The 27,605-nt window shown below is 30.3% G+C and overlaps 1 protein-coding gene and 1 long non-coding RNA gene across 5 annotated transcripts in view; one reads left to right on the forward strand and one right to left on the reverse strand.

Moving 5' to 3' along the window:
• The window catches only part of LOC121120880 (ribosomal L1 domain-containing protein CG13096), a 143,217-nt gene that overhangs the window by 45,708 nt on the left and 69,904 nt on the right, over nucleotides 1-27,605 (reverse strand). The gene's annotated exons all lie outside the window — the stretch shown is intronic.
• Nucleotides 12,620-13,813, forward strand: LOC139905665 (uncharacterized). Of its 3 annotated transcripts, none has more exons than XR_011780627.1 (3): nucleotides 12,620-12,708; nucleotides 12,781-13,229; nucleotides 13,281-13,813. It is a non-coding gene; the product is annotated as an uncharacterized lncRNA (long non-coding RNA). The 3 variants fall into 3 exon arrangements; XR_011780626.1 differs by having other exon boundaries at nucleotides 13,309-13,813; XR_011780625.1 differs by having other exon boundaries at nucleotides 12,781-13,813.

Raw genomic sequence — 27,605 nt, forward strand, 5'->3', positions numbered from 1 at the left:
CAAGAGTTTTATTGTTGTTCAAAACATTGGAAAGTATGATTTTGATATTGACTACATTTTACGGAGTTTTGTAACAGAGAGTGTCAGGAAGGCCATGGTCAGCCCTCTTTTTGATAATTTATAATTATCATATAGGTTTTGTATCTATGTTTTTTTTCAAAAAAGAGGTTCGATTAGTGTTGGTTTTAGGGGGGTAAAGTAAATATTTTGAAATTATTAAAATTTTGATATTTGTTTATTATGTTAGATTTTTTTATTAAATATAAATTGGATTTTGATCTTTCTTTATTGACATTAACCTTATATTTTTTTATTATTTTAGAAAATATCTATTGTACATTAAATTAGGGACACCAACAGTTCTCTTTTTACACCCTGATAATCGACCTAATCCATTAAAAACCGGACATTTCATGAATTTATAAAAGATTTTTTTTTGCAACTTGCAGTTTTTAGCCTGAAAACGGTATGCGAGGCTGTAATGGGAAGATTTTTTGACATATTGAGCGAAACTATGTAAGTATAGTGGTTAGTTTTAATTCATGGTTGAATTTTTTCTTTTAAGCATAAAAACCTTAGGGAAATTCCATGCCTACAAAAACAAGTACCTTCCTACATATGTAAATATATTGTCTACGAGTATACCGTATACCACATTTTTGCTAAAAAGTATGCAATAGGTGACATGAATATCAATGGCAACGAATGTTCCTAGTGATCACCAAATAAATCCTAAAATCCCTTAATTACCAACTATTTCAATTCTACATACATTTAATTGCTATGTATCTGTTCCAAAAGAGTCAAGTCTCGAGTTTTTGATGATAAGATCAAGTCCACACATTTGAGACTAATAAATGTTGGGTTGAGTAAAGTAAACTATTCTCATGTAAGAAATTTACTTTTTTTTGTGCAAAATATACTTAAAGTTGTACCAAACTAATTCAATTGATAAACTGAAAAATTTACTATAATATTAGTGAAAACGATATCTTTGTAGAGGGCGCTTTATAATTTGAGACTTTTTTTTTCAGACCAATAACATTAGTAGGGCAGGATAGGATATGGGACGGGAGCAATTTTAAGTCCCATCCTACGGATCAATACAACTCCAATCTATATTTACAAACCAAAGTTTGTATGTCTATCTATTTGTCTGCCCATGACTCATTTTTTCATATGCACTTAATATCTTGAAACGGTGTGACTATTTAACTAAGAAATAACAAGATAGCGTGTTTAACTAAAGCTCAGCATGTCATATTAAAAAAAGGAAGGTACAATAACTAAAATGGGCACTCGGTAGAGCACAAACCCTCCGCCTAAAATCAAATTGAGTTATGAACATCTTAATTTGTTACAAAATTATGGTCGATTATGCACGTTTTATGTTACATTTACTTCTAAAAATTTAAGGGCCTCTTACTGAGAATAAATATATAATCTTCAAAATTTTAGTTTATTTGTTTGTTGGTTAAAAATAAATGATATTATTTACCTTATTTAATCTAATTGTGTATATTCATGGATTACTTAATATATGGATAAACTATTCACTTTGAAAATCACAGAACCTCTCTATTATAACTATTGTTGTTTTGATTCAATGAAGGAACTGACAATATATCATAACTTTTTCACTAATACTCCCTCAAAAAATGAATTCCTTTGATGAGATTTATTAAGAGCTCCGTCCTCCATATTTACTATTAATGGAGATATGGGATTGGAAGTAAGATTTGTAAAGAATAAAAGGAAATTCTATTTAAAAATAAGGTCTTTCTTTACTTGATGATTCTTTTTGGAACACTTTTTTAAGTTTCACCCCAAAAAATAAAAATTCTCAACAAAATCTTTCACTTTTCCACAGTTTCATGATTAATTAGATAAATCTCAAAAGATAGTTTTCAATGGACGATGGGATAATTCCCTGTCTTTGCGTTTCTGATTCATTACTTTTTAACAAAAATTAATTTTTCTATTTTACAATAGTTATTTAATGAAATAAGTATTTAATTTTTATTTGCAAGGCTTTATTAACGAGGTTGCAAGGAAGAATAAATTGTTCTAAATCTATTTTGGAGATCTGCAGAGAGTGGGGCTGGAGGGGCTGATTTTTGTTGTGGACTAGAAAAAAATAATGGAAAAAATGGAAAAATTATACAACAGAACAAAAAAAAACCCTCCAATTATAATCCTACATACTATTGATGAATTAATTAAAATTTTAAGCTTTCAACTATAGATAATTAAAATTAGGTAGAAATAAATATACTGCTCAAGGGTATATACTAATGTACAGGGTAGACAAGGTAAATCCGGAATAACTTTTAAGGCTAATTATGAGAATTGAAGAACTTATGTGATAAAAAATTTAATACTTGTTACAAGCTAAATGTGTTAGCTGTCGAATTTAATAAAAGATTTTTTCAGTATCTCGTTGTTCAAGCATGGAAATAGTCAGGAGAATTTCCATTATCGAAGCTCGCCGCACGGGACACACTGAACAGGAGATAATTTCCTTCTGCAAATATCCTAAATCAACAGTTTATCACGTGATTAAGGCCTTTGTTGAGGAAGGAAAGACTGAGAGAGCATCTCATTCAACAAGATCTGATATAATCCTGACTAAAAGGTTCATAGCTGCCTTCAAACGATCAATTACCACTCATTCAGATACACCAATTGCTAGGCGGCCCTAAGACTGCAACATGAACAAAGGGAGCATCAAAAATACCATCAGGATTGACCTTCATTTCTTTTCTAGAATCAGAGCCTCAAAGCATCTACTAACAGAGCAGAATAAGGCAGACAGAATGAGCAAAGGCAATATTCTTAATAACCAAATAAAGAGCAAAGGGTGTTACGTGCGTTTTTTCCGGATAAAAAAATCTTCACCATTTAAGCCAAGTATAAGCGCAAAAATGATGGATGGACCCTGATGAGGTCCAACCAGACAAGAAAGAATCCAGCTTCGGTTATGGTCCTGGCGGTCATCAACACGGAGGGACAAGTTATGCGCCTCACTAGGGATGAATGAAGTAACTGATGGGAAGCCATATACATTCCAGCAAGACTCAGCACCTGCTCAACAGGCCTAGATTGTCCAAGAGTTCTTGGACCAAAATGTGCCAGATTTTGGACCTGCATTTGGACCTGCCAGCTAAAAATACAGAGGATTTACAACACTGGTGATAACTCTTATTTAATAAAAATCAGGCAGTCGGATGAAATTAAATTAGATCATTCCTTAGATTTTCCAGGTACTCCAGCTAGTATTGAGATAATAATATGTAATTTATAGAGAAGTCACGATGTTACTGTTTATTATTACTTCTTAGTAGTGATGTTCCTATATACAACTGAATGCCTGGAGTAAAAGAGGAAAAATGAAGTTTTCTTTTGGTCTCAAGTAAAAGGAAATATGGGATTAGAAAAAATTTCTATTATGTGTATTTAAAAAAGTAAGAAAATCAAGTTGCTTTGTAAATGCAAAAGAAAATTTATGACCTTTGATATAAAGCTCTGGATTTCCTATGAGTCGCTATTGAAATAAGGATTTGGGATGTATATGTAATGTCCTTTAAATACATTTACAATTGCTTATCCATTTATGTATAGCTCTAATAAGAGCCCCTTTATGTATATATACACAAAAAAAATGAAGTTTGTTCTTATCTTTAGTTTCTATTTTTGGAGCCTCCAGAAGATTTGGACCTAAACACACTTTGTTAAAGGTTCATGTTTCAGGTTATGGGAAGTAAAAAGTAGCAGATCCTTCTTATTCGTCAAAAATTGCACATTTGAATAGCCTATATCGTGCAATGGGATATGAGCATGGTTTAAGAATATTAGTAGACTTAAAATTTGTGAGTGATTGCTCAATTGCTCAAAAAATACCTCATTTTGCATTTTTTGTTTGAAAATTGCTCATTTTTCCAGACAAGTATAAAATAAATGTAGAAAATTTGGATTTTATTTAGATTACACAACAGCTTTCATAATATTTTTCCAGGGAAAATCTACCTGTAAACCCTTCCTTCATTAGGCGGAAAAAACGATAAAAACATTATCTTTTTGGAGGGAAAACTATGTATATGATGCAATCAGGGTTATGAATACAGGATTGAATATTTGAGGAAGCAAAATTTCCTATAACAGCAGATAAAAAGAAGGGGATATTTGTGGCAAAATTGTTTGTTGAATACTCTCTCTTGAATCTTTTAACAAAGGAGCCAAATTTTCCCTAACTATGATTGGGTGTGCAATTTAACTTGAATCCTGAAAAAATTATATACATAATAAATTGTCAAATTAAGTTAACTTCTGACTTGAAGATGTCTTAATCTCTGCGAACTAAATGGATTAGTGAAATCAATGAAAATATAGATACTCCTTTTGTTCTCACTGCTGACTGTGTAATTCTTATCAAAAAAGAATCGAAGCTGATAAAAAATGTAACATTTTTTCACCTTTAAGCTCAATAACAAACTTCAATTTCAGAGAAAACAATTGGATTACCCTTAAAACCGAAACCTCGAAAAGGAAAATTCTTTGTGCAGATTTGAATATGTCTTAGCAGCAGACACCCCATTAAACAAACTGGATAACAGAGCATTGAATAATGATTGAAAAACATTATTGTAAGCATTGTCACCCTCCCCGACTCATCCACTCTTAGAAAAAATGATTTTGGACCGATTTATAATGAAACAATGTCAAAGATAAAATCCGAGTTATCTGATTGGCCTTGAGGAGACAAGAGATACCAAGGTTTGCTTTTTGGCCAATGTCCTTTTGGAAAATCTACAGAGCCAATCATATCACCCCCTCATTTAATGACTTTGGATTATGCACTATTGTTATTATTGGATGAAAAATGCACGGAAAGCTTCTGAAAAGTAAGTCAATGATACCCTTCGAAATGTCCTCCCTGGTTACAATTTAGAAAATTTTCTCTGATGAAGCTCCTTAAATTCTGAAGGCTGGAAAAACCTTAAAATACTTTTTTGCAAATGTATATTATGTCACATGTTTAGTAGTTATGGGTTTCGTTCTGGAAATCCTAGATCGGTCTGAGACTGTTATATTCTTTTTTTTGGACCAAATTAGTTCGATCCAACTTGAAAGCTCGGTCTGGACCAATCTCCAAAGGAAAAATTCGGTCTAGTTCGGTCTAGACCGATTTTAAAGATAAATTGTTTATAAAATGACATCATATATATTTTCAAGTAAAATGACGTCATTTGAACTTTAAACAGAGATGGCTTGGGTGAATTTTAATCTTGTCGACTCTCGTGGATTAGGGAATTCTGAATGGATAATCAAGTTAGAAGTATCATATTCGATTCCCTCTATCTTCCTTTGGCCATAAATCTTGGGGAGCATAGAGTTACACTTATTATGGTCTTAATTAATTAAGAATGATCTTATGTCTGGGCTCTTGTCAAATATAGATCCCATTTATACATCAAATTGTCATACATTTAAGTTGTATGGCTATAATTTAATATTCTAGTAGTACATAATTAACATTTCTTTATTTTATATTTCCCATCTAGAGCCTTCTATCTGAAAGTGAATGGATCATTTTATAGTTTTTTCAACCCTTGAATATAGTCATTGTAATATATGCATGGATAGATTCCCAGGTCCTACTCAAGGAATGAATTAAGTCTACTCTCTTAGTTCACTTCAAAATATAAATATCGGTCTAAATTAAACTCTAAAAAGTTATTTATTACAAAAGGGTGCAAAGACCAATCCAATTAGGGTTGAAGGCATATATGGCATTTTTTGTATTTTAAGAGATAAATAACAATAATAAACGTGGATCTGAGCCAACGGGGGTTACAAAACATAAATTTTGTTGTATATAAATGAAAGACAATTAATTAACACTTTGAAGAATTCAAATCATATCCAGAGTCGTCTTTACTAACTTTTATGTTGTCATGAACAAAAAGACACACATCAATTAATTTTACCAATATAAAATGATTTTGAAAAAATAAATAAGATATTGGATTTCGAACATATTTTATTTAGTGATGGATTGATCATTCATTCGTTCAAGAATTTTATCGACTTTATTTTTATTGAATTGATGGTCATGCATCGTTTTCAAAGATATATTTCCAAAAGATCTATTTGGAACAACTGTTCATTAATAACAATTTTATATTCATATGTATTAGGGTGTTATGTACAATAATATCAGTAATACAATAGTTCATTAACAACTATGTAACAAATCCCAGCTTTAATTCATTGTACAAGACGTTGAAGAGCATTGAAAGATGTATCCAGTCTTGAAAAAAAATAAAAATATACATATGGATGTAAGCTACCCTAATATTTCAGGCATACTAAGGGGGAAAAAGAACCATTTCTTTCTATGTTAATTAAATAATATTAAATAAAAATTTATATCATAAAAATGATAATTTTTATGATATAAATTATCTCATGTCAAGATTTTAAAATATGTATCACAGAAAACAAAAAAAGATAAAATATCTGTAATAATTTGCTATTAAATCCTTTTTTTTTATAAATTTTAAATTTTTGTAAAGCCGCTGTGTTATCTCTAAACATAACTGAATTTAACATATAATTTACCAATTGTATTTTAACAATACTTTAAACAAGACTTTAACAATACAACGAAATGAAAATATTACATATATATTTTATAGTAAAAAAAGGGATAACATAAAAATATCTTTAACTATTTAGCATTTTAATTCACATTATAAATATTTTTATACATATTCCTTAGAGTAAATTTAATCATCTTATAAAAATTATAAAACATTATAAGCTGTATCGTGAACCGTTTTCACAATAATCGAAAAAAAAGTTACTTGTTTTGAAAAAATATGAATTTTCAAAACTTCGAGGTCGTTGAGCTACCTCTAAACTTTCTTCAATTATGTTCAAACTTAGCCCGGTGTATTTATTTTTAATCAAAGGGACGGTTTGTTATCCGGGGACTTGAACATTTGAATTGAAAAAAAAAAAGAAACTCCCTAATGTGTAATATGGAAAACATGTTGATTTTTCTTTGCTAAAATCTAATTATTTTTGCATTTTTTGATTATTCCCTCAACTCTTTGATGCATATCTGACATATGAGTATATTATATAAATTTTAAAACCTTTTTTTCTATTTTTTTTCCTTTCTCAAATGTATTTTGTCTTACAAAATCCCTTCTTAAATAATGCCACTAACTCTAACAATAAGAAAACAATACCAACGAGAAATATTACAGTTTCTTATGAGGACAAAACTATATCACGGAATACACTAAAAAAGGATAGACCAGAAGAAATAAACAAATACAGTAGTCAGGGGTGTCCATAGGGGGTGTGCTGGAGGGGCTGATTGCCACCTTAAATTTCCACAAAATTAAGTTCCCAAATTTTTTGACAAATAAATAATTTTTCGTTAATAGTTTACGATTAAATGAATTTTTGTAATATTTATTATTTAATTTTTCCCCAAAAATATAATATATTTTTTTTTGCCATTTCACTTTTTTTCGAAAACTTTTTTATTTTTTTTTCCAAAAATTATTAATTTTTTTGTGAATAAGTAATATTTTTCAATTTTAAGGAACAAAAAAATTCAAATATCCCCACTTATTTAAAAAAAATATATATTTTTTTTCAAAAAACTTTTATTTGAATTTTTTTCCAAAATATTTCATTTATTGTGAGCAACTGTGGATTTAAGAATTTTTTTGCACAAAAACATTTCTTCTTTTTTATAAGTGTGGATTTTGCTTTTTCTTTTCCGAATGATTTAATTTTTGAAATTTTTTTTCCAAAAGTTTCATTTATTGTGAACAGCTAAGGAATTTTTGTTTGAAAAAATTCCAAAATCAAAAATGTATTACTAGAGTATTATAAGACTATTTATTTTTAGTTAATACTCCTTCTTTGCAGAAAATCAAGTATGGAATTAGTATTCAATTAATCTTGAAAAGTGTTCACAGCTCGATAAGGGATAATTATAATTCTAAGAATCAACGTTCCGAAAACAGATTAGGGGGTGAGAAGGAGAAATCTTGACAGCTGACAACATAATACAATCTATATTTTTGTGCTAGTAAGGTATCACTGTGCTACATAGTAAGCGATTATTCGCCATTTTGAAATTTCCTTTTTTCTGTGATCTTTCTTTCCCAAGTTTTATTTTTGTATATTGCATATTTTTTTTTTACATAATTTGTATGAAATGTGAGGGAATGTTATTATTTTTTAATCATTGACACTGGGAAATGTAAATTTATAATTGAATTTAAGTGGTGGTTAGAGGAGGCTTTATTAATGATTTATGAATCCATATATTATTTCAATGAGGAATCTTCTAATATTGAAAAAATCATTTATTGAGGCATATGATTTGAGTATGTAAAGCATACAGATGGAGGTAGTTTGAATATAAAGTTTCTTTTCAAATAGAGTCAATACTAATATGGTTACATTATTAGTACCTACATAATATTCAACTACAAATATATTCTTAATATAATCATAATACAATTGCAGGGAGTCAATGGTGCAGGAGAATTTAAATTTACAGACAGATTCTGACGGTCCTTATTATTTAATAATTGAATTAAATGCCTTTATAGCATATATATTAATTATGTATAAACAATATGGCCGTATTTCTAATAACAACATTACAGAGATGTGGCCCGTGAGCAAAAAAGCAAGCCATGACGATTTTTTCAAAATAGAAATATGAATTCCATTTGTATTCTTATACGAATTATCATCCAATTCTATGAAAAAATGATTCTAATTAACCCTTTGGGTGAGTCATTAATTGCACTTGAACTACCCAAATTGATCGTCACAATCAAAGAATGAGAAATTGATCGATTTTATTTGAGAGACCATATTGGGGCAAATATACGTATCTTAAATCAAATACATTTTCTTGGAAGTATGGAACAAGGAGCCGTCTTATTATCAAAATAAAGGCCCTATCTGGACAATTTTCTTCAATCTATGGTAAGATGATATTGGAGTTCACATTTGACTACATCCATGCTTTTAGAGATTATCTCATACAAATCATCCCCCCTAAAGACCTTACTTTTAACCCCAGGACATCGTTATATACTCTTCAAACTCCTTGAAATTATCATTGATACTGTTTTAAGGTTCATAATCATGATTTGCTTTTGCAAATTGGACAAGAGGTGTTGGTGATTCCGTGCCAATGGGATTCTTACTCTTTCATCTGGAGGTTGTGAGGAAAGTAAGCTGCATATTTATCAAAATCGTAAAGCTTCAACTATTAAATGATATCACTTTCAATTATGTGATATCATTATAAGATGCTAACGGTAGTACCTATCATTGTCTGGAGTAATTAGGTGTCGGCTAAAAGACAAAAAAAATATATGTTGGCATGACTGGTGGGTACTTTAGTCTTTAGATCACTCACTAACCAAAAAAAAAAAAAAAAAGAAGAAGATCATTTAACATACCAGTGTTCATATTTTATCAAGTCTTAACATATACTATAAATACAGATGAATCATCAAATACATACAAGACCAATTAAAGAAACAGAAGTAGTGTTCTTTGTATACATGCACACGCCTGCTATATTTCAGTAATACAACTACATAATTATTTCATGATATAAAAATATTTATATGATTTACATAAATGAGTACAATATACAGTTCAGTTTGTGTACATGTTCGATACGCACACCTGTGTCCTGTAACATTTCCTTAATACGACTACAAGTTATTTCTTGGATCATAATATGTTTATGATATACATCATGGAATACTATATATAGTGCATCTGGTAACAGTTTAAAAGCTAAAATTATGTGCAGGGCGTTAAAATCTAATCGGAGCTTGCGTGCTCACACCATTTTGTTATGATGTAGCTGTCATATGGTGTCTCTTTTTTGTTGGCAGAAACTTTTTAGTATGAATAAACCTTAGTTCATGGCGACAGCTGCTCCTGATATAAAGGAGATGAATGAACAAAAGATGAACGGCATTGCACTGTGACGAAGAATGATACTTAAGGTGATGGAGGAAATTGTACTTCCTTGGATCCAAAACGTCCCTGGATATAGGCCTTCGTTCTGGTAAAAAGACTCAGCACCTTTTCATGTCTTAACAAGTAGCTTAAGTGGCTGAGTTAGCACTGCTATGACTTCATTGTGAAGAAAACATAGCACCCAGCTTTCTGCATCTTAATCCAATGGATTATTTTGTCTGGGGCTACTATGAATCTCAAATAAAACTAACATCTCACGCTATCTAGGTTACATTGACCAACATACCAGGAACTACCACCTCAATACCTACTCCTCCTTCCGTTCCCGTATCAAGGCCGTTACGTCAAATCAACTCTTTTTCAACATTCATATTTACAATTAAAGACAATTTTCAATGAAATCCAGCGAAAACTGTGGCCTTACTGACAATTTCAAGTGTTTTTTTTTTAAATGCGACGATTTGATCTTAACACTCTGAAAGTTAAATATTGGATCGCAAATATAATGTATCATGAAGTAAAATAATTAATTGGCATTATATTCTTTTTTTTTATATTTTGTACAAGATTGTTTTTTTGTTAATTCATCACAGATGTATACCTATCTACATAGTAACAGTTATTTTATGACGTAGTAATCCTCAGATAATTTCTACAATTAGTAAATTTATAAAAAAATAACTTACATTTATACACACACCATTAATAACACTTCTACATAATCATTTCCATGCATTTTCCTTTTTGAAAAATGGAATTAAATTAGGACCTATTTATACTTATAAATAAATAGATAGAAATACATCCATTCACAGTAGATAATATATATCAACCCAGATCTCAAAAAAGATACGTTAAATTAGTAATAACATACAAGTAATGATTATCATTTTGATAACTTTACAGAAATTTAGTCCTTTTACACAAGCTCCAAGCACCCAACAATACATACAGTCAAAGCTAGATAAACGTAAATACTGAGTTGTAGATTGTTTGTAATATCCAAGGTGATATATATTAGTACCTAAAACGCTAACTGCAAGACAATTTGCAATTAATTTCAAAGCATATCTATATTAATAAAACAAAGTTTGTTTGTATCTAAATGTCCCTAATTCATTTTTGAGTTTACCATAGATACTTGATCTATGAAATGGCATTACAATGGAGTGTGTCCGTCATGACGTAATCTGGTACGAGGGAGGAGCGTGGGGGTGGTAGAGGGGAACTAAACAAGGACAGTGGCAAGAATTAATCCGATGTCGATTTTCAATCGTACTCTGAGTACAACAAGGACTTAGTATTATAACTCTGTAACAAATCCTCAAGGTTACTCTCCATTATATACATCAGGTTTTGAATCTATTTAGGAAAGGAAGTTCAATACTAAGGAGTCATTTAATAACGAAAACAGCTGAGCAAAAGAAAATTCATTCTCCATATTATCAGTTCCAAAAAAACGACCTAAAAATGCACACTATTTACATCACAAAGTATAAGTATAGAGTTGAATAAAAACGGTATGTAAAAATGAATGAAGTCTCTTAGGTGCTTATTAAGAAAAAAAAAGAGAAGTAAAAGAATTAAATTGATTTTAGATAAGGTTTAGCAACGAGCTACTTATAGTAATTCCTGGCTCATCTCGTCACATTAAAGCATAAATATTAAGCTGGTGTTATTACTATTTTATTATAAAGGTGTGAGTGTGCTTATGAAATATGGAGACTAATACTCAGGATTTCTAGGAAAATTATCCTCTATATTATTATGCATTTATGCTCGTTGATGCCTAATAACTCCTAATAACAAGGATTATTATTAATATATTTCCTAAGCCTTGGGAGTGTCAACCCTTTGAGTCTTCTTCTAACGAATAATAAAATAGATAAAAACTATAAGAAAACTCGGGGAAAGATTCGACAAATATTAGTATTTTTCTGTTTGTATTTTTTCAAGAATTTTCTACTAACAAATTACGTCCAAACGCTGTACTTATTCGGATTTGACTCTACATATATGTTTTGTACAAGTTCGGATTTTGTACTACATGCAAATGGCATTAAACAAATAATGCACAACTTTAATATAATGAAAAAATGAGATGAAGCTTTTTATTTGAATAATTTACAGTCCTATTTGTGATAAGGGTGATGGTTGACATTAAAAAAATCCACATACATTTTTTTTCTAATTACTATTTCATATTCAGAGGTATTATTTCCACAGAACAACAGTTCATAAGTATTATTTTTATCAGGTGTCAATTTTAACTATTCATTCATTAATATAAGATGGTCGAATCACTTCTCGGGTCCACGGATAATTTATATTTCTTAAATTAAAAACAAAAGTTATATAGATAAATTTAATGTAACATTTATGATACACTACTAACGTTTTATGAATGATGAATCATCATAAATTAAATAATAAAAATCTGAATTATTTCATCAATAGTATCAGATATCTCGACTTCAGTATAAAATACTTATGAAATTGCATCCTGGCGCGCCTAATATATCATAAAACTTATTGTAGATGTTAGCCAGGTGTCTCGATATATTCATTTGTGATTCTTATTTTCATTGTGGTTATAGTTATCAGATGGACATTGGAAGAAATATAGAAAAAAAAATGTAACTTCATTTCTAACAATTGTCCTTTGTGAGTGTTAATTTCCATCAGTTAACTAATTAATTGAATAAATGTTCATATATACATATTTAATTACTATAGAAACATCTTTAAAAAAATATTCGACACTTCTTGTAAATATCTAATTTGGTCAATTGCAGTACGTATGTACTGCAATAGAATGTATTTCAATAGAATTGAAGTATTTGGAACACAAAGTGGCCTAGAAGACCTTGCAAGAGTAAAAAAAGTGGGATGTTATGGGATATTCAAATGTAGTCCACAAATATTTTATCAATTGTTCACCCTGCATATTGCCAATTATGAGACTAGTATACCACGTTTATTCGTTTTATTGGTGGGGAAATCTAAAGATATTTATCATAAGTTTTTTAAACATCTTATAGAGTCTACACCCAATATTGAGTCCAGGAACATAAATGGATCATTTAAAAAAGGCATTCAGTGAAACTTTCTCCGACTTCTAACATCAGTGGTTTACATTTGGGCAAAAAAAAAGTCATCGGCACATTGTAGATGTGGACTTAAAAGTGAGATAGCTAAGCAATTCAAATTTTATAATAAAGTCAAGTACATTACAGCCTTGGAATTTCTCCCGGTAATTGATAGGTTTATAGAGCTCACCGATGACGATGATATACCGCAAGAATTTGTTTCTTACTTTGGAGCGAATTACATTGGAAGAGTACAAGGTTGTAGAGACAACCGACGGTGAGTATTCCTATTGAAATTTGGAATAATTACGAAAGGCCTCAAGCTATAATGTAAAAGGATTTCAGAAAGCTTTAAAAAGCTCTGTTAGTCGTATTCATCCCAACATATGGAAAGTAATAGACGCTCTTAAGAAGGAAGAGAGCTTAGCAAGAAAAAAAAAGTGATTAGGAGTTAAATAATGCCGATATCCAAAAAATGTTCTAGTATAAATAGAAGGATCTACATTACTCTTAATTATAATCCAGATGGAATATTTGAAACATTGCTTGGAATCTTCATACGTTTTAAGATTTATTCATCCTTATGCATTATTTATGTTGAATATAATATTCTGTTAAGTACTTTTTTTCTTTCATTAAATTTAACAAAGGTTATAGAAATAAATCATGTAAATATATTATTTCTTGGAATAATTTAGTTTCAACAGCTATTGGTTTTTTGCAAAGGAAGAGAAATAATGCTGTATGATTTTGTCATGATTTTTGATAAAACGGTTCTAATTTTGGTTCGAACCAACTTTTGAAGCATCTTCATAATTATGCAAATCAATAAAAATGAACATTTAATTATTGAAATTTGTGACTAATAATTAAAGATATAATCTTTTAATTTTGGAGTAACATGAATGGGGGGAATCTTAATTACATAGTATTGGAGAATGAATCATCATCAAATATATTTATTATAAAATTCGGCAAATTGCCATTCGGCAAAGTGTCTGTTCAGCAAAGGAGTCCTTTGGCAAGGTGTCTTTTCTGCAAAATGGCTTTCGGCAATGTGTCCGAACTCGTACACTATGAAAGGATTTACCGTAGAAATAACTTCGGCTTTGATCGATTTTCTCAGTTTAACTTTTAATTTTCTTATAAATATTTAATAAATAATCAATATAAGGTTGCGTGAAAAAAATTTAAAAATAATTAGGTAGATTAATTGACTAATTTTAATAAGTAATTATTATATAATACGCAAGGAGAATAAGTCCATTTTAAATATGTTTAACATCCAATATAATTTATTCTTATTCATTACAGACTAAGACCTAAACCTTTTTTATTGCTTATAATAAGCGATCTCAGACTGTAGACCGAAACTTGACAAATTTAAAATCGTGGACCAATATTTTTCGGTCTCAATCCATGTATCTTTTTTTTTTTTTTTTTAGTCTCGATTGATTTTTCCCCAATCCTGATTCATGAGTCGTAAAACTATGATTTTTATAACATTCATAAAAAAAATCCACAGTTGTTCACAAAAAAATTCAACAATCCATAGTTATTCACAGGAAATTATTTTTTTTGGAAAAAAAAATTAAATATTGTATAGAATTAATCTTTTGGGGAATTTGGATCTTTACGGTAGGGGCTACACCCCTGAGGACGGCCCTGGATATCCCTTCTTTGAGAGTGATTATTTGTATGTAGTTCCTCAAGCATCATTAGAAAACAACAAAGGAATAGCTAACATAAAGCCTGTCTTTGCTACACATGAAAACACGCACAAACAATTAAATCTTTAAATATCTGCACGAAGTAGAAATATATATCTTTGTACAAACAGTGTGCGTTGTAAATCAATCTTTTTATATGTTTACATACCTAGATCCATGTTTATATTTAATCAGAGAAAATAGGAATAGTAACCAAGGATTTTTTCCCTTTCTTTCTTTCTCTTTCTTTTCTTTCATTAAAATCATCTTTCCACTTGAATCATCAAAGTAAACAATATAATAATAATAGTAACATTAGAGGAATAAATAAAAATGAGTTATAAAACTTGTTAAATTTTATATGTACATACATTTATTACAAAATATTTTATGTACATTTATATTTTACATACCCTTGCCTTTATTAGTAATTTTTTATTTATTTAACAAGATAAGAAAATTGTGATGCATGCATAAAAAACTGGTTATACCTATTAAATTACTTTCCGCGCGGGGAAAAGCTCCCACCGAAATTGCCAAGGTTCTGAACTGCAGCCGCACCACCATTTACAGCCTGGTAGCCAAAGGGACTCCTGAGGTGACCACAAGATCTAAGTCAAGGCCTCGAAGGTCGGACGAAATGGTTGCTGCCGTGAAAAAGTCTGTTGAGGACAAGAGAGGCAAGAACCGTCAGCAGGTTCTCCAGAGAGTTCAACGTCAGCAGAAGGACCATGGATCGGCTAGTTAAGAAAGATCTTGGCCTTAAGATCTACAAGGGGACCCTCGTCAAGCCCTCAAGCCGTAAAATTTAAAGGAGTGTTCAGTTTTAGACGCGCACACCTGTATTATTATTAATATTAAATAATCATAATAATTTTAAGTTGAATGTCTTTACGACCTTCACTTTCTTCACTTGAAATTGTTGATGGAGGGGGGTAGGCAAGAGACATGTTGATGTTTTGTTGTTGTCGAAAAAGATACTGATAATTCTACTTCTATTGCTATAATAATAATAATGGAGCGGGAAATTGACTATATTGTATACTATATATGCTAATCACACTATGTTAATCCGCTTACCTAAGATAATCCATAAGTTCTCATCATATCAGCCCTTTTCTTAAAAAATGTATAATTGACGTTTGATGAAAAAAAAAAGAGATAAAAAATGAAGAATTATTAAGAAAATGACAGATATTTCAGTTAAACATGAATTTTTATTTGTCAAATTTATATGCAAACGAATCTCCAGACTAATTTCTACAAACTTTACTTTCTTTACGAATCTAATATTTAATTGGATGTTTTTTTTTCTTTTTTGCTCCTGAATTATACGAAATTGCAATTTTTACAGATTTTTTTTTTCTAGAATTTTTTATTTTATTTAGAATAAATTTAGAAAATGTAGTTATTCGAATAGTTGACTGTTTGGGACGCCAATCACTTTTTGATTTATAATTCAACCACCTATTTAGTCTCTTTGATGTCCAAAAAATCGATTGTTGTGTTTTGGGTATAGATAGCATTTATCCCCCTTACGCTTATATGACCCCTCGAAAATCGCCACACTGTCTTAGACTGACCAAGGTAAAAAGTGGTACCCATGTAAAATTTAAACATCCAAGATCCAACGGTGTGGGTACCTATAAAGGACACACACACTCTATTTTATATATATACCGATTATAATTTCATTCCTTCAAAGTAGTAGATAGTTTTTCTGTAGCAAAGCTGTGGTATATTTAACATCGATCAGTTTGCAATATTAGAGATGTGGAAAAGTGCGAATCCCTGTGAGCGTGAATCAAATATAAAAGTTTATGTTGGTTTAATTTAGGGTTTCCCAAAAAATTTCAAGCTGATACCCGGGGATTTTGATTTGGAAAGTGAAACACCTTTTTAATAGTTACTCAACAACAATGATATAATAAGGTAAATCATTGTGTTTGGGGTTCACAACTTGGTACGTTCCCGTTGTACGAGAATTTTTTTTTATTTGTGTTTCTCTATTCGGCTCAAGTAGTCTTCTCATTTCTTTTTTATTTGTGTTTCAATACAATAAGATAGGAAGAAATTGTTATTGTTTCATATGGCATACTTCTAACTTCTAGCACCCCCTCTCTAAGCCTGCCAGTTTTAATTGTGTTTCAAATTATAAAAAGGGTGTAATCTCTTGGATTTTATTTGTGTATGAAGGGATAATTATATGAAGGAAAGGGCGGTGGTCTATATTTCATATAAATCATTGTGCTTATGATGTTCACCCTTTGTATATGGGTTTGAGTGTTGATAGGATCGGAATGACCTGCCCCCCCCAAATGAAAAAATATATATATAAAAGTATAATATTTTAAGCTTTGGAGTTAGCTCAATGTAGTTCTTTGGCTCATTGTATAAGTTTGCCCCCGTGTAAGGTTTCTAGACTCTTAATAAAGCTTTATAATTATTGACGTCCTTGTAGTAAATGCTTGAAGTTTTAGGGTACATAATTTGGTTTTTAGTTTAGTTTCTAACTAAAGCTTAAGTATTTATTTTAGGTAAGTTTTTAGTTTTTTACTTGCTTAAGATTTAAGGTAGTATACAGTAGTATACAGAGTATAAGATAAAATATAAAGGCACCAATAATAATCTCGATATAACGTACTTATATCTTATCAACCGAATGATATTCAACATATTCATTGCTGCTATCTTTTAGTCACATTTTATTAATTTTGTCAATCATTATGTTTCTTTTATATAATAATGTGTAATCGCCGTTTTTTGCTCTACTGCTCTCAATCGTCTCTTTTCGTATTACCGGCCCCTAGATCAAAGCTAGACCCCCAGGGAGGGTATTTCTTTTTGGGAAACACTAGTCAAACTAATAAACAATAGAAATACATAGCATTTCTCGAAGTTATTAGGCGTCCATGAACTTTGCTTTACTAATATAGATATATATTTTATTATGACGCTCTGTGTTTAATCCACAACCGCTCATTGTTAAAGATGAGCTCTCCAAGATTGACCAAACAAACATACTATCCTTGCTTATTAATATCGATTATTCCCAATGTTGAAAATTCAAGCATATTGTTTGCCAACATAGTGACTATAGTAATATTTTTTAGCAAATTTGTCGTCGTTCATAGATATTTTAATTTTTATGAAATTATCTCTGGTGTGGTTTAAACTCTCACGGAGATGTCAACCCTTGTCACATCTTTATCCATAATCATGTTACTTGGCAAGTTTTGTTATACTTAGAGTTGTAAATAGAAACAGGTATGAATTTTAGGTTAATGTTTAATCTTCAGAGTTAAACAGAGCGAACTAATTTGAACCAAAGTTGATTTTTGTTCATTAACAATGCTAGATATATAGTTATTTATAAAACATTTTCAGAAGACGTCAAAATGAATAGACAACATTACCTAGATTTAGGTATTTAAGTTATAGAATGTAGTACACTTTGTTAGCGTTGTGCGTTTATTTGTCACAACCGTAAAAAGTCTCTATTAAATCTTTAAATTCAAATTTCAGAACCTTTCCATTTGTTAGGAATAATTTTTTCAATGAAACTCTTGTGAGGAGAGAGACTCGGTTATATTTAAGTACTTTGATTAACAAATATTAACAGAATAGATTTGTCTATAATTTTGAAAGTAGATACAAATTTATATAGATGGAGTTTGGGGCCCAAAATCCTCTTTTAAGAAAAAATATATCCCTACGTTATTTCATTTACAATGATGTAATCATTCTTGTTTCACTATTATATAATCGAATTAACTAATGCATTAATGCATTGTATAGTAAAAAAAGTTAATAAATTGTCAAATCATTTTCATGTATTAAAGTGCAATGCCATACGTAAATACAATAATTCAAATTTTTGACTTTGATTGATGATATTGAATATTCAGTATTATATAAATCGATTGGAATACTCTATAAGTGATTTATTTGTCCAAGGCTGGAAAGACTAAAGAAATGTTACAAAACCGATGTAACTAGACGCAAGGGTGAAATTGTGAACATTGATATGAAAATTAAAAACATTGACAATATTAAATTAGTTAAGAAGAAAAACTTCAGGATTACTGCAGTGAATACTTTTAAAAGAGTCGACGAAATCAGACTGAAAGATATTGTAAGTAAATTTGTTTACATTGTTGCCTCCCACCCAGAAAAAAAACCCTGGAGACTCAGAGTCCCGGAGTTGGACTTTAATGCCAAAGATGTTTTGGATTCTGACATTCCCGGCTGAATAGTACCGAAAAAAGACTGTGAATAGCGAATATACACATGTTCTAAAAGAAAAAGTTAGAATTATTAATAAAAACAAATCGAATAAAACTTCTGAACTCATTTCTCCGATTGATTAGGTACGTTCGAGCGCAGAAAAGCCTAACAAAATGTAACATCCAATTAGATTATTGATAACATCATACGTAGTAAAACTTACCTTCTTCGACGACATTATTATAATATTAATTAGTCAAATATTATTCTCTTATATCCATAGAGATAAAATACATAGGAGAGCAAAATTTGAAGAATAACTTTTTTAGGTGGAACAGAAGAATTTTGTATTACACAAACGGACGCACCAACTTTAAAAAATACTGTAGAACTCCAAACGAGGGAGGAAGGAACGGTGGAAGAACAAATACGAAGTGTCACTAATAAAACAGATGGACAGAAATCGTCCCATCGGAAGTCGAACAAGGGCCAAAGTTAGGGGAATCTACTGTCAGTAGAGTAGACGGAGAACATCACAATATTACCCCTTAGACTAAGAGGAGGAAGGGCCGGTCCCAAAAAGATATATTAAGACTGCCAGAAACTGTTTCCCCAACAAATTATACAAGTGCTCTTTCTAAGAAAAATATTTTGCCCTTTAGGATCCAATCCAAAGAGCTCATTGTCAATTTCACAATCGTCACCCATCAGTTCGTCTTCAAAACTACAAAAGTAGAACAGCCTTCCATGTGAACCAAAACACGATTCTGACGGCTCTCGTGGAGTGTCTAGTCTTCATAGAAATAACAAAGAAGATGGAAATTGATCGTCTAGTACAATAAAAAATAGAAATCATAACGTTTTTAACCCTCAATTGTAATTCACGGATAAAATTGGAGTGAAAGTACGCATTATTGATACTTCTACAACATCTTGATTACCTGGGCATTATAATACTGTCGAATAGTAGGTGTTGTTTAGAAAACCATTTTTGTGTTCCAGACTTATATCTAACTTTCAGTGCCTTCGACAAGCAACTTTCAAATCCGAAACGTGGAGTCACACAGCTGATCAAAAAGAATTTCAAACAATTCAATTTTGAGAATCGGATGGGATTCTTATAAAGGCATCCAGCAACCTTTCGGGAATTTCTTTTGATATTCTGGGAATTTATGGCCCAAATTCGGACAACCCTGATTTTTATAGTAAAAAACTTTTACCAATTTTCACTCACAGGCCAACAATTATGAGTGGAGATTTTAATACAAAATTAGACACTAACAGGGACTCTAATCTCACGAATACCCGTGTAAAAAAATACTTTGCTCTTTCATTAAATCATTTGATCTCTATGACGTAACTAAAACCGTAAAAGAATATAGGCATACTTTCTTTTCTTCTGAAAAATTATAAATCAAAGTATAAATAAAGATGATATTTCAGATTTCTAACTGGATCAATTCTTCCGAGATTCTGACCAAACATTTAAAACCAGATTATAAATTAACAAATAAACTTTAAAATGTCTGAACTATGCAGACGATCTATCTGTGGTGTTTTCAGGTGCCATATCAAAACGCTAAAATCAATTAAAACATTTATACTAATACTTGAAAGCTTTTACGACAAATCTGGGCTTTTTGTGAATGAAGAGAAACCCGAACTTTAATGTCCTTATGGCCGCATAATATCCAAACAGTGACCACAATTTAATTTTTGAAGAAACCTTAAATGATTAAGATCATGGGTTGGCCCTGATAACATGTTGATAAATTATAAAAAAATAATCTCAAGTATAAAAATAACTTTAAGCCACTACGCTTACTTAAATTATGCAAATGGGATAAAATAAGGGCCCGGAAAACGTACATTGTGCCCAAAATCACCCACATGTTGTTAATATCTCAATTTTGTCCAAATATAGTTTGTGAAATTTATGTAATTGAAGATTATTTCCTTAAATTCTTAAAGAAGAAAACATATATTTACTCAAAAAATGCACAATCCAATAAAATATGTTGGCTTAAGCGTGATATCATTTGCTAAATTTTAGAAATGCCTCAACTCATGTTAGATCAGGAAATTGTGGTACAACCAACACTTTTGGGGCTTCCAATTGAACCCCTTTCTAGTTACAAAAGGATTTAAATATACCGACTGCCTCGAGCCTATCCAAAGTCTTTGAAAAACTAGGTGGATTCTCGGCTTGGCTCAAAGGATTTTGTGACGGGTCTTGGGAAGTAATCAAAAACTTGAAGTCTCATTGGGATGGGAAATGCCTCTTAAAAATTGTATATGCTACATTTTTAACGGTGATTTTACATTGAAAGTAGCCGCAGATTTAAAAAAGTCAAACTCTCTTGTAAATAATATGGATTTTTTCTTCTATAGGTCAGTCTTAGGACATTTTTTACTAGGACAGCGAACAATACTTCCTTTTAGAATCAAGATCAGTATTTTTTCTAACTGGTACCTGAGAAGATGTCTAACACAACATATACTCCTTTCATTGCTTATTTAAGCTATTGTAAAATCCCAAGAACTCCACATCAACGGCATTAAAAATAAGTGTGTAACCGCTCCTGAAAAATGGTTTAAGTACAGAGTATATACATTTGGGTACTCTTGAAACAGCCAGGAAATACTACAAAAACGGTCGAGCAGATTGTTTTTTCTGATGTTTAACAACAGAAACAACCGACCACATAATTTGTGAATGCAGCAAATTAACAGAAATCTACAGTGGCTACGTCACATAATAACCGAGCTTCATGGTCCAAAAAACTGAGCTAACTCGTTTTCAGGTGTATTAGATTATATGAATAATATTTATTAACCTAATTATGTGGTTATTTTTTAGGGAAACTTGAGAAAATTATTTGTGGTAAGGAACACGACTTCGAACTTAATTATCAATTCAGAAAAATAAGTATAAGTTTCCCACTGCGTGAAATGTCTGACAGTGTCGATGATGATTTGTCTAATAATCTATTTTATGCTTATCGCAAACGAAAATGATTTTTTTAGAAATTGCAGAAGAATAACTTCCTAAAATGAAAGTAGATAGCAGCATAGCAGATATATCCTACTGAAAATACTATTTTTGATCCATCAGTTAAATCAGAGCAAATTGAAAAATAAATTTCCTAAAAGAAAATAGCAAAAATTTAAAAAAAAACCCACTTAATTACATCGATTCTTAGCTTCACAGGCATTAGTTTACCTGTCCTTTGATAAATTAATTAAGTGAGAGAATTTGCCATTGCTGTCAATTTAATTTGATTACTTACAAAAAAAAATTTAGAAAGATAAATTTTCTTTTATAGACACTTTCCAACTCCTTTCCCGCAATAACCTTTTGCTATTATATGTATATTTGCACATAGAAACTGAAAAAACTGTTTGTCGGACGAAAGGAATTTCGACCGACCTAATTCTAAATATCAAGTTAAATACTTTTAAACAAGTCAGACAGAATTCATAATCGGCTAATATATAATGCATGATTGTATTTAGATATAAGACATTATGCATTTTTTTTCCATGACCTATCCTATCCTTTGTTGTCCTATCACTCTTTTTGAATGTGTGTATTTCCTTTTTTTACTTACTGGGAAATCTCATTCTCTTATTCTTTCATTCCTTTGCCTTGTGTACTCAAGTTTGCATGAATTATTTTCAAATGTATAATATACTACTTCAACCGAGTTAAACAGTTGAAGCTAGACCCCGTTCTAGGGCTAGTAAAGATTCTCTGATCTTATTCATTACACTCTGTACTACTGTATTCATTTTCTGGCGGCGAGTCTACGATGTCTAATATAGTTTGATTAGGTATTTCACTAAACATCACTAGTGTTGGATGGGTCTTAAAAAACTACAAAGACTGCAGCCCCATTGGATCGGTCCTAATACACTTAATCAGTCCTCATACCGGTCCTTATCGGCATTTTATGGAAACTAAACAGCTGAAACCTTAAAGTAGGAGGTGTGTTGATAGAACGTATTATTTTAGGTTCTAACCAAGGTTAATAGAAATACAAGGTTAGGAACTCACATAATTGGGCTTACAAAAATTTTCAATTTTATGTATCGTACCAACTGCCGGGCAAGATAGGCAGATTTGGAATAAACACGCAACCACTCATAGTGTATGACGTCACTATTGCTAGAATTTTCAATTTTATGTATCTTAGCGCCTGCTGGGCAAGAAAAACAGCTTTAAAGAAAACATGCAACCACTCATACACTATGACGTCTATTTTTAAAAGCGTGGTGGAAGTCAAACACCAGTCGTACACGTGTTGTGGTATAACCTTGTATTTCTATTAGCATTGGTTGTAACTAGGAGTCATTATTTTTTTCTTTTTTATATCCTTCAATCCTAGCTATGAGTGAAGAATACTATAAAAATATCTAAGACCGACGTATCAGTCCTTAGGACCGTCGAATGGTAAAAAAATATTCGACCTATAAACAAAGACAGAAAAGGATTGGAGAAATCAGTCCTAGGACATCAAGATTTAGATCAAATACTCAGGTCATTTAAAAATATTATAAATAAAGTTAAGTAAAATAAGGCGCTTAGGAGTTTGATCTTTTGGTTTCAAAAATGTGGTTCCTTGATATTGAGCAATATGGATAATTGTATAGATAGAAGATGAATTATATGTATGCCTGTATGTATATGTATGTATTTATTCTATGGGATTCAAGATTGCTAGAGATATTTGATGAGATTGTATGAATATTAATAGTATCTATTAATTGTTCATTTCTCTGATAATTTCTCAACATCTACATTTATCTGCAAATGCACCTTTGAGTATTGCATTATTAACATATTTTTGAGCAATTACCCCCTCTTTGTTATATATATATTTATTTTCCCTCCTGTTTTCTGATAAAGGAAAGTCATGCACATAAACAAAAAATATCCATTATTTGAATGAATGTATTGTCACTAGATGGAGACAATATAGGGAGATGAAATACTTTAAGCCCATTTTTCCACTACTCAAAAAATACAGTGGTTTTCATTGGAGCACAAAAAAAAATTGTGCTCAAGAGAAGAAGAAGGAATGATTTCTCAAAATCATATTCTTGTATTTTTCATCCTCAGAGCTAGTTGTCAAGGACTAAGGATTATATTTTCTTCATTATATATACTATTGTAGCCTCTATAGGAAATAAAGAACTTGGCCCAAGGTTATTCCTTAAAAAATTATTCATTTATTATTATCATTCTTTTTTATATATAAATTTTTCTTGCGAAAAATACATGTCATGTAATTTTCGCCAAAATAAAATGAGCTCCTAAAAAAGGATATTCACAAATTTTTTCCTAATATTTATTAACTTAATGGTCATATGAATAATCAACTTAGGAATCCAATAGGTTGGGCAATTATCAAAGGTTATATAATTGTTTTATTTGTACAACAAAAGATATACAATTCATAAAAACGGTGTAAATATAAACAATATTCAAATTTTTTATTACTCTAATTACCTGTTAGAGTGAAATGCAATGCCTAGATCAATTTTCTAGTTTTTTCACTTTAAACAAGTGCTCAACCGGTTAAATTCATAAACATATTATTAAACAATAGTTTGAAAAAATTAGTTCATTCTGAAATATGTGATTATATATTTTTAATTTTTAAACATTTTTGGCGTACACTGACCATTATACACTTTTTGCATAAAATATTAATGAAAAAAAAAAGTTCAGAGGAGAATTTTGGTATCTGTATTCACTCAACTTCACAACATACCCTTATTTTAACCAAAAAATTATGTGATTAAATATTAATACATTCCCTCAATCTTACCAAAAAAAAACCGTAACAATCCATAGATATAATGTGTTTTTACCTGCGTCACTGTTTACATAATAAAACAAAATCAATATCATTATGGTTGTAAATCCCAAGCTTTTTGAGCGTTTTTGTTGTTGTTGTTGGCAACCTGAAAAGTCAATGATGTCGAATTCGAATAATTGTTTAAAAGGCGTTTTATTTCTTACGATAGACAGCCAATAAATCAATGTTTTCAATTTATGATAAAATTGTTTTTAAATCGAGTTGTTTGTTAGTCAAGGTTCCACTGTATATATAATTATTCTTTTTGACTGTTAATTACGGTATACATTCATATGAGCGTACTTACATATGTATGTATATGTGTGATCATTAAATGTGATTCCCAAATTAACTTCATGCCCATTAAGAAAAAAACTCTGAATCAATTAAGTACGCCACATAAAAACTAAAAATTATTTTATGAGAAATTATAAGCCTTAACTCAGTTCCCTTATTTAATGTTAAGAGAACATTAGTTTTTTTATTTGAACATGTAGATGTTATTTGCTTCTTTACTCATTTTAACATATATCATGCTTCCATTAAGGACGTAAATGGATATATCCTTTAATTAAAAATTACAAGAAACATCTTATTATTCAAGTAAGTATTGCCACACGTACAACAGAAGAAAAGTACAACACGTGTTAATTTCAATAGCTTTCAAAGATAAACAACTTGAAAGATATACCAATGATGTAAATACTCGTATTTGTAAATCTTCATATAAGAGTTATTGAGTTAACTACATAACACACAAACCCAGTTTTATTTTTGTTATGAATATTTTAGATGGATACTGAATGAGGCAGGCTGGGTAGTTGATTATCTCATCATTTTATTTCTACATTTTCATCAAATTTTGTTGTATGTATATGTTTGATCCACCAAATATTTTACCTTTTAAAAATAAGGATATTTTGAAAAATAACCTAAAGCATATTTTCTTATTCAGAATATTTGATTCAACCACAAAATTCAAAGTCATTAAGAGTAGGATTTTATGTTTTTTGTGTATAAGTTGGGAAATTGAACGTTTGTACAAGTTGTAACATATAAGATGCAATTTTAACGTCTCATTTCGATTCCGAGCCATATTTCGACGTGAAATGCAGATATGTAGATGAAAATTCTTAATATTCTTTTTTTATTGATTTTTTGTTTGGGTTCTTACTGTAAGTCTTTTGAAAAGTTTCTCTATTTTTATTCTCTCTGCCTAAAAGTGTGTTGTCAAGATTTAGTATAAGGGGCAAGCTAATGTAGTTAGCTTAGATAACGTGTATTATCCGGAAAGGATTAGTACTTAAATCCAAAACCGACTGAGAGCTTGCTTTTTATATATATTTACTACCTTTCGATAGCAATGTTTAATCACTAAAAGCTAAATGATGTTTCGTACATTAGTGAGAATGATTGTTCTTTTGGGAAGAGCGATTTAATCAAGAATATTTTCTATTTTCGTGTATTCACTTTCTATCTAAATTATTGAAAAGATACGCTTATACTTCCAAGTAGTGTTGATGCCCGACTATATATCAAAAATATGTTTTATTTAATATCTAAAAATATTAAAATACGGATACAGATGCGGGAGCAAATATTTCTTAAATCCAGATAATCTTGCAAATGTGAATCTTTAGTACAAGACTAATGCATATCAAATTAGTGATGTATCGAATGTACGTATACGTTATATGTATATAGGAGGACTAGCCAGTATTGCTCGGAGTATTTTTTATTTGTTTTTCAACGACTTTGTTGGTCACATTAATCGTGTAGTTAAAAAAAAACCTTTTGTTTATCGAGGAATAATTATTCTCTTGCTTGAATTTAAGTAAATATTTCAAAATTATAATTATTTTACAGATCATTCAAAAAATATTTGTCATAAAATCGTAAACATTATTAAAAATTACAAACAAAGATATTAAAGAATTTCTTTATAAACAATATGTTTAGTTCTTCTGTCTTACATTAAGAGATTTAATTTATTTTCACTACCAAGTCTTGAGCATCCAAGGCATTGATTTCAAGTTTAATCAGATTTTTGAACTCTTGCTTTTATCGAACTTTGTCTCTCAATTTGAAAACGTTGATCTGTAGTTTCATCTGACTCTCTTGATCTTTTTAAAAACAACTTAATATTCTCACTTTTTTGACAAAAAGACCTTGCTTTCAGACCAGTTTTAAGAGTTTTAGAATTATTCTGCTACGGGTATCGATATTTTCCATTGGTTCATCTTCATCCTTGGTGGGCCATTGAAATACTTAAGGGATATGGCAATTAAAAAAGGTTCTGCATATCTCTTTTTGATTGGCTTTAAACTTTCCATTTGGCGTTTAAAGATGTTTCCGGGATCGTTTGCATGTGAAAAGGTAGGTTTTATTTTACTTTTAATTTTGAATAAATAATTTCAGAGTTCTACTTTATTACTTGAAAAACAAAAAAGGTATATGTAAGTCTTACTATAAATTAGTAACATAGCATTTAGGAATTATTTAATCTAATTTAATTTATAATTCAAGGATGGACATTTAAATTAATATATTAAGAGATGAAAAAACACACATTGGTACTTTATAAATTTATTTTTCCCACAAGGTGACACTAACATGGCGGTATAGTTAGTTAAGAATTCATTGCTGTTTATCATAGTACACACATACATTAT

This window comes from Lepeophtheirus salmonis, chromosome 1, assembly GCF_016086655.4.
Source record: "Lepeophtheirus salmonis chromosome 1, UVic_Lsal_1.4, whole genome shotgun sequence".
Classification (NCBI taxonomy): Eukaryota; Metazoa; Arthropoda; class Copepoda; order Siphonostomatoida; family Caligidae; genus Lepeophtheirus; species Lepeophtheirus salmonis.